Source organism: Pleurodeles waltl, chromosome 6, assembly GCF_031143425.1.
Source record: "Pleurodeles waltl isolate 20211129_DDA chromosome 6, aPleWal1.hap1.20221129, whole genome shotgun sequence".
In the NCBI taxonomy this organism is placed as follows: Eukaryota; Metazoa; Chordata; class Amphibia; order Caudata; family Salamandridae; genus Pleurodeles; species Pleurodeles waltl.
The window spans coordinates 83,772,811-83,780,507 of NC_090445.1; the positions used below are offsets into that span (position 1 = coordinate 83,772,811).

Here is a 7,697-nt window from a genome sequence, read left to right on the forward strand (position 1 = left end):
CCTTACACAGCTCGGCCATTCCGGCAGCCTCCGGAACATGGCTCTGGAGGCTGACTGCCACTTCGCGAAACAGGAAGAATTCACACTGTTCTCTACTGGACATTTAAGTATGTGCCCAGAGACAGGTTGTGACGATAGATGCATGTATGTACCAGAGTGAGCTCCAGAGAGACTGATGGGGACATAAGACTGGAGTAGAGCGAGAGATAGAGAAAGAGAAAGGTGCCTGTGTCGAGTCAGCAGCAGAGAAAATGAAACCAAGGGGCCTCCTAGGATAACCACGCACTACTCCCTCACAAAGAACACACAGAGGGTGTGTGAAATGACATAGGCACCGCAGCCCGGCTACCTCAGTCGGTAGAGCATGAGACTTTTAATCTCAGGGTCATGGGTTCGAGCCCCACGTGTGGCGTGATTCTTTTTAAAGGCTTCTCCATTTTCGGGTTTAACATTAACTCTCACCTTTTTCAGATATATTTAGCTGAGGCTTAAAACTACACACACACACACATCCTGCAGTTTGCCTCACGATTCCCACAGGACTCCACACAACGCAGCACTTCCTGCCCTGGGAGGCGCCGCTTTGAGCGGTCCTAGGCCAAGCCCTTCCTGCGCCCTTTCCTAGCCTGAGCCGCCCGTGCTTACAGCGAGCTCGGAGTCCGCTCCGCTCCAGTCCGTACTGTCCCCCCCCCATCTTTTCATGAAAAGGAGTTTAAGGTCTCATCCCCACTGATGTTATGATTAAAGTAGGTATGAAAACTACTTTATGTCGGCAGCAGCATTTGATCACAGGACTGGGGAAGATACTGCTCTTGAATGTGGCGCCTTACAGCGCTCGGCCATTCCGGCAGCCTCGGGAACACAGCTCTGGAGGCTGACTGCCACCTCGCGAAACAGGGAGAGTTCACACTGTTCTCTACTGGACATTTAAGTATGTGCCCAGAGACAGGTTGAGAGGACAGATGCATGTATGTACCAGAGTGAGCTCCAGAGAGACTGATGGGGACATAAGACTGGGGTAGAGCGAGAGATGTAGAAAGAGAAAGGTGCCTGTGTCGAGTCAGCAGCAGAGAAAATGAAACAAAGGGGCCTCCTGGGATAACCACACACTACTTCCTCACAAAGAACACACAGAGGGTGTGTGAAATGACATAGGCACAGCAGTGTGGCTAGTTCAGTCGGTAGAGCATGAGACTCTTAATCTCAGGGTCGTGGGTTTGAGCCCCATGTTGGGCGTAATGCTTTTTAAAGGCTTCTCCATTTTCGGGTTTAACATTAACTCTCACCTTTTTCAGATATTTCGCTGAGGCTTAAAACTACACACACACACATCCTGCAGTTTGCCTCACGATTCCCACAGGACTCCACACAACGCAGCACTTCCCGCCCTGGGAGGCGCCGCTGGGAGCGGTCTAGGCCGAGCCTTTCCTGCGCCCTTTCCTAGCCTGAGCCGCCCGTGCTTACAGCGAGCTCGGAGTCCGCTCTGGTCCGTCCTGACCCCCCCACCATCCTTTCAAAAAGAGCAGTTTAAGGTCTCATCCCGCTGGTGTTATGATTAAAGTAGGTATGAAAACTACTTTATGTCGGCAGCAGGATTTGATCACGGGACTGAGGAAAATACTGCTCTTGAATGTGTCGCCGTACACCGCTCGGCCATTCCGGCAGCCTCCGGAACACGGCTCTGGAGGCTGACTGCTACCTCGCAAAACAGGGAGAGTTCACACTGTTCTCTATTGGACATTTAAGTATGTGCCCAGAGACAGGTTGAGAGGACAGATGCATATATGTACCAGAGTGAGCTCCAGAGAGACTGATGGGGACATAAGACTGGGGTAGAGCGAAAGATGTAGAAAGAGAAAGGTGCCTGTGTCGAGTCAGCAACAGATAAAGTGAAACAAAGGGGCCTCCTGGGATAACCACACACTACTTCCTCACAAAGAACACACAGAGGGTGTGTGAAATGACATAGGCAGAGCAGCCCGGCTAGTTCAGTCGGTAGAGCATGAGACTCTTAATCTCAGGGTCATGCGTTTGAGCCCCATGTTGGGCGTGATGCTTGTTAAAGGCTTCTCCATTTTCGGGTTTAACATTAACTCTCACCTTTTTCAGATATTTCGCTGAGGCTTAAAACTACACACACACACATCCTGCAGTTTGCCTCACGATTCCCACAGGACTCCACACAACGCAGCACTTCCCGCCCTAGGAGGCGCCGCTGGGAGCGGTCCTAGGCCGAGCCTTTCCTGCGCCCTTTCCTAGCCTGAGCCGCCCGTGCTTACAGTGAGCTCGGAGTCCGCTCCGGTCCGTCCTGTCCCCCCCCATCCTTTCAAAAAGAGCAGTTTAAGGTCTCATCCCGCTGGTGTTATGATTAAAGTAGGTATGAAAACTACTTTATGTCGGCAGCATGATTTGATCACGGGACTGGGGAAGATACTGCTCTTGAATGTGGCGCCTTACACCGCTCGGTCATTCCGGTAGCCTCCGGAACACGGCCCTGGAGCCTGACTGCCACCTCGCAAAACAGGGAGAGTTCACTCTGTTCTCTACTGGACATTTAAGTATGTGCCCAGAGACAGGTTGAGAGGACAGATGCATGTATGTACCAGAGTGAGCTCCAGAGAGACTGATGGGGACATAAGACTGGGGTAGAGCGAGAGATGGAGAAAGGTGCCTGTGTCGAGTCAGCAGCAGAGAAAATAAAACCAAGGGGCCTCCTGGGATAACCACACACTACTTCCTCACAAAGAACACACAGAGGGTGTGTGAAATGACATAGGCACAGCAGACCGGCTAGCTCAGTCTGTAGAGCATGAGACTCTTAATCTCAGGGTTGTGGGCTCGAGCCCCACGTTGGGCGTGATGCTTTTTAAAGGCTTCTCCATTTTCGGGTTGAACATTAACTCTCACCTTTTTCAGATATTTCGCTGAGACTTAAAACTACACACACACACACATCCTGCAGTTTGCCTCACGATTCCCACAGGACTCCACACAACACAGTACTTCCCGCCCTGGGAGGCGCCTCTGGGAGCGGTCCTAGGCCGAGCCTTTCCTGCGCCCTTTCCTAGCCTGAGCCGCCCGTGCTTACAGCGAGCTTGAAGTCTGCTCCGGTCCGTCCTGTCGCCCCCCCATCCTTTCAAAAAGAGGAGTTTAAGGTCTCATTCCCGCTGGTGTTATGATTAACGTAGGTATGAAATCTACTTTATGTCAACAGCAGGATTTAATCAGAGGACAGGGGAAGATACTGCTCTTGAATGTGGCACCTTACACCGCTCGGCCATTCCGGCAGCCTCCGGAACATGGCTCTGGAGGCTGACTGCCACCTCGCAAAACAGGGAGAGTTCACACTGTTCTCTACTGGACATTTAAGTATGTGCCCAGAGACAGGTTGAGAGGACAGATGCATGTATGTACCAGAGTGAGCTCCAGAGAGACTGATGGGGACAATAGACTGGGGTAGACCGAGTGATGTAGAAAGAGAAAGGTGCCTGTGTCGATTCAGCAGCAGAGAAAATGAAACAAAGGGGCCTCCTGGGATAACCACACTCTACTTCCTCACAAAGAACACACAGAGGGTGTGTGAAATGACATAGGCACAGCAGCCCGGCTAGCTCAGTCGGTAGAGCATGAGACTCTTAATCCTAGGATCGTGGGTTTGAGTCCCATGTTGGGCATGATGCTTTTTAAAGGCTTCTCCATTTTCGGGGTTAACATTAACTCTCACCTTTTTCAGATATTTCGCTTAGGCTTAAAACTACACACACACACACACATCCTGCAGTTTGCATCACGATTCCCACAGGACTCCACAAAACGCAGCACTTCCCGCCCTGGGAGGCGCCGCTGGGAGCGGTCCTAGGCCGAGCCTTTCTTGCGCCCTTTCCTAGCCTGAGCCGCCCGTGCTTACAGCGAGCTAGGAGTCCGCTACGGTCCGTCCTGTCCCCCCACATCCTTTAAAAAAGAGGAGTTTAAGGTCTCATCCCCGCTGCTGTTATGATTAAAGTAGGTATGAAAACTACTTTATGTCGGCAGCGGTATTTGATCACGGGACTGGGGAAAATACTGCTCTTGAATGTGGCGCCTTACACCGCTTGGCCATTCCGGCAGCCTCCGGATCATTCTCTGGAGACTGACTGCCACCTCGCGAAACAGGGAGAGTTCCCACTGTTCTCTACTGGACATTTAAGTATGTGCCCAGAGACAGGTTGAGAGGACAGATGCATGTATGTACCAGATTGAGCTCCAGAGAGACTGATGGGGACATAAGACTGGGGTAGAGCGAGAGATGGAGAAAGAGAAAGGTGCCTGTGTCGACTCAGCAGCAGAGAAAATGAAACAAAGGGGCCTCCTTGGATAACCACACACTACTTCCTCACAAAGAACACACAGAGGGTGTGTGAAATGACATAAGCACAGCAGCCCGGCTAGCTCAGTTGGTAGAGCATGAGACTCTAAATCTCAGGGTCGTGGGTTCGAGCCCCACGTTGGGCGTGATGGATTTTAAAGGCTTCTCCATTTTCGGGGTTAACATTAACTTTCACCTTTTTCAGATATTTCGCTGAGGCTTGAAACTACACACACACATATCCTGCAGTTTGCCTCACGATTCCCACAGGAATCCACACAACGCAGCACTTCCCGCCCTGGGAGGCGCCGCTGGGAGCGGTCCTAGGCCGAGCCTTTCTTGCGCCCTTTCCTAGCCTGAGCCGCCCGTGCTTACTGCGAGGTCGGAGTCCGCTCCGGTCCGTCCTGTCACCCCCCATCCTTTAAAAAGATGAGTTTAAGGTATCATCCCCGCTGGTGTTATGATTAAAGTAGGTATGAAAGCTAATTTATGTCGTCAGTAGGATTTGATCACGGGACTGGGGATGATACTGCTCTTCAATGTGGCGCCTTACACCGCTCGGCCATTCCGGCAGCCTCCAGAACACGGCTCTGGAGGCTGACTTCCACCTCGCGAAACAGGGAGAGTTCACACTGTTCTCTACTGGACATTTAAGTATGTGCCCAGAGACAGGTTGAGAGGACAGATGCATGTATGTACCAGAGTGAGCTCCAGAGAGACTGATGGGGACATAAGACTGGGGTAGAGCCAGAGATGAAGAAAGAGAAAGGTGCCTGTGCCGAGTCAGCAGCAGAGAAAATGAAACAAAGGTGCCTCCTGGGATAACCACACACTACTTCCTCACAAAGAACACACAGAGGGTGTGTGAAAGGACACATGCACAGCAGCCTGGCTAGCTCAGTCAGTAGAGCATGAGACTCTTAATCTCAGGGTCGTGGGTTCGAGCTCCATGTTGGGCGCGATGCTTTTTAAAGGCTTCTCCATTTTCGGGTTTAACATTAACTGTTACCTTTTTCAGATATTTCGCTGAGGCTTAAAACTACACACACACACACACATCCTGCAGTTTGCCTCACGATTCCCACAGGACTCCACGCAACGCAGCACTTCCCGCCCTGGGAGGCACCGCTGGGAGCGGTCCTAGTCCGAGCCTTTCCTAGCCTGAGCTGCCCGTGCTTACAGCGAGCTCGGAGTCCGCTCCGGTCTGTCCTGTCCCCCCCCCATCCTTTCAAAAAGAGGAGTTTAAAGTCTCATCCCCGCTGGTGTTATGATTAAAGTAGGTATGAAAACTACTTTATGTTGGCAGCGGGATTTGATCACAGGACTGGGGAAGATACTGCTCTTGAATGTGGCGCCTTACACCGCTCAGCCATTCCGGCAGCCTGTGGAACACAGCTTTGGAGGCTGACTGCCACCTCGCGAAACAGGGAGAGTTCACACTGTTCTCTTCTGGACATGTACGTATGTGCCCAGAGACAGGTTGAGAGGACAGATGCATGTATGTACCAGAGTGAGCTCCAGAGAGACTGATGGGGACATAAGACTGGGGTAGAGCGAGAGATGGAGAAAGAGAAAGGTGCCTGTGTTGAGTCAGCAGCAGAGAAAATGAAACAAAGGGGCCTCCTGGGATAACCACACACTACTTCCTCACAAAGAATACACAGAGGGTGTGTGAAATGACATAGGCACAGCAGCCTGACTAGCTGAGTCGATAGAACATGAGACTCTTAATCTCAAGGTTGTGGGTTCGAGCCCCACGTTGGGCGTGATGCTTTTTAAAGGCTTCTCCATTTTCGGGTTTAACATTAACTCTCACCTTTTTCAGATATTTTGCTGAGGCTTAAAACTACACACACACACACATCCTGCAGTTTGCCTCACGATTCCCACAGAACTCCACACAACGCAGCAATTCCCACCCTGGGAGGTGCCGCTGGGAGCGGTCCTAGTCCGAACCTTTCCTGCGCCCTTTCCTAGCCTGAGCCGCCCGTGCTTACAGCGAGCTCGGAGTCCGCGCCGGTCCGTCCTGTTCCCCCCCCCGCCATCCTTTCAAAAAGACGAGTTTACGGTCTCATCCCCACTGGTGTTATGATTAAAGTAGGTATGAAAACTACTTAATGTCAGCAGCAGGATTTGATCACGGGACTGGGGAAGATACTGCTCTTGAATGTGGCGCCTTTACACTGCTCGGCCATTCCGGCAGCTTCCGGAGCACAGCTCCAGAGGCTGACTGCCACCTCGGGAAACAGGGAGAGTTCACACTGTTCTCTACTGGTCATTTAAGTATGTGCCCAGAGACAGGTTGAGAGGACAGATGCATGTATGTACCAGAGTGAGCTCCAGAGAGACTGATGGGGACATAAGACTGGGGTAGAGCGAGAGATGGAGAAAGACAAAGGTGCCTGTGTCGAATCAGCAGCAGAGAAAATGAAACAAGGGGGCCTCCTGGGATAACCACACACTACTTCCTCACAAAGAACACACAGAGGGTGTGTGAAATGACATAGGCACAGCATCCTGGCTAGCTCAGTCGGTAGAGCATGAGACTCCTAATCTCAGGGTTGTGGGCTCGAGCCCCACGTTGGGGGTGATGCTTTTTAAAGGCTTCTCCATTTTCAGGTTTAACATTAACTCTCACCTTTTTCAGATATTTCGCTGAGGCTTAAAACTACACACACACACCCTGCAGTTTGCCTCACGATTCCCACAGGACTCCACACAACGCAGCACTTCCCGCCCTGGGAGGCGCCGCTGGGAGCGGTCCTAGGCCGAGCCTTTCCTGCGCAATTTCCTAGCCTGAGCCGCCCGTGCTTACAGCGAGCTCGGAGTGCGCTCTGGTCCGTCCTGTCCCCCCCATCCTTTCAAAAAGAGGAGTTTAAGGTCTCATCCCCGCTGGTGTTATGATTAAAGTAGGTATGAAAACTATTTTTTGTCGGCAGCGGGATTTGATCACCGGACTGGGGAAGATACTGCTCTTTATGTGGCACCTTACACCGCTCGGCCATTCTGGCAGCCTCCAGAACACGCCTCTGGAGGCTGACTGCCACCTCGCGAAACAGCGAGAGTTCAGACTGTTCTCTACTGGACATTTAAGTATGTGCCCAGAGACAGGTTGAGAGGACAGATGCATGTATGTACCAGAGTGAGCTCCAGAGAGACTGATGGGGACATAAGACTGGGGTAGAGCGAGAGATGGAGAAAGAGAAAGGTGCCTGTGTCGAGTCAGCAGCAGAGAAAATGAAACAAAGGGGCCTCCTGGGATAACCACACACTACTTCCTCACAAAGAACACACAGAGGGTGTGTGAAATAACAGAGGCACAGCAGCTGGCTAGCTCAGTTGGTAGAACATA

The 7,697-nt window shown here is 51.7% G+C and overlaps 2 non-coding genes across 2 annotated transcripts; both read left to right on the top strand.

Moving 5' to 3' along the window:
• The first annotated feature begins 339 nt into the window (after positions 1–339).
• TRNAK-UUU (transfer RNA lysine (anticodon UUU)) lies at positions 340–412 on the top strand. The gene has a single exon. It is a non-coding gene; the product is annotated as a tRNA-Lys (tRNA).
• A 6,448-nt stretch (positions 413–6,860) lies between these two features.
• TRNAR-CCU (transfer RNA arginine (anticodon CCU)) lies at positions 6,861–6,933 on the top strand. Its single transcript has one exon. It is a non-coding gene; the product is annotated as a tRNA-Arg (tRNA).
• Positions 6,934–7,697: the final 764 nt, after the last annotated feature.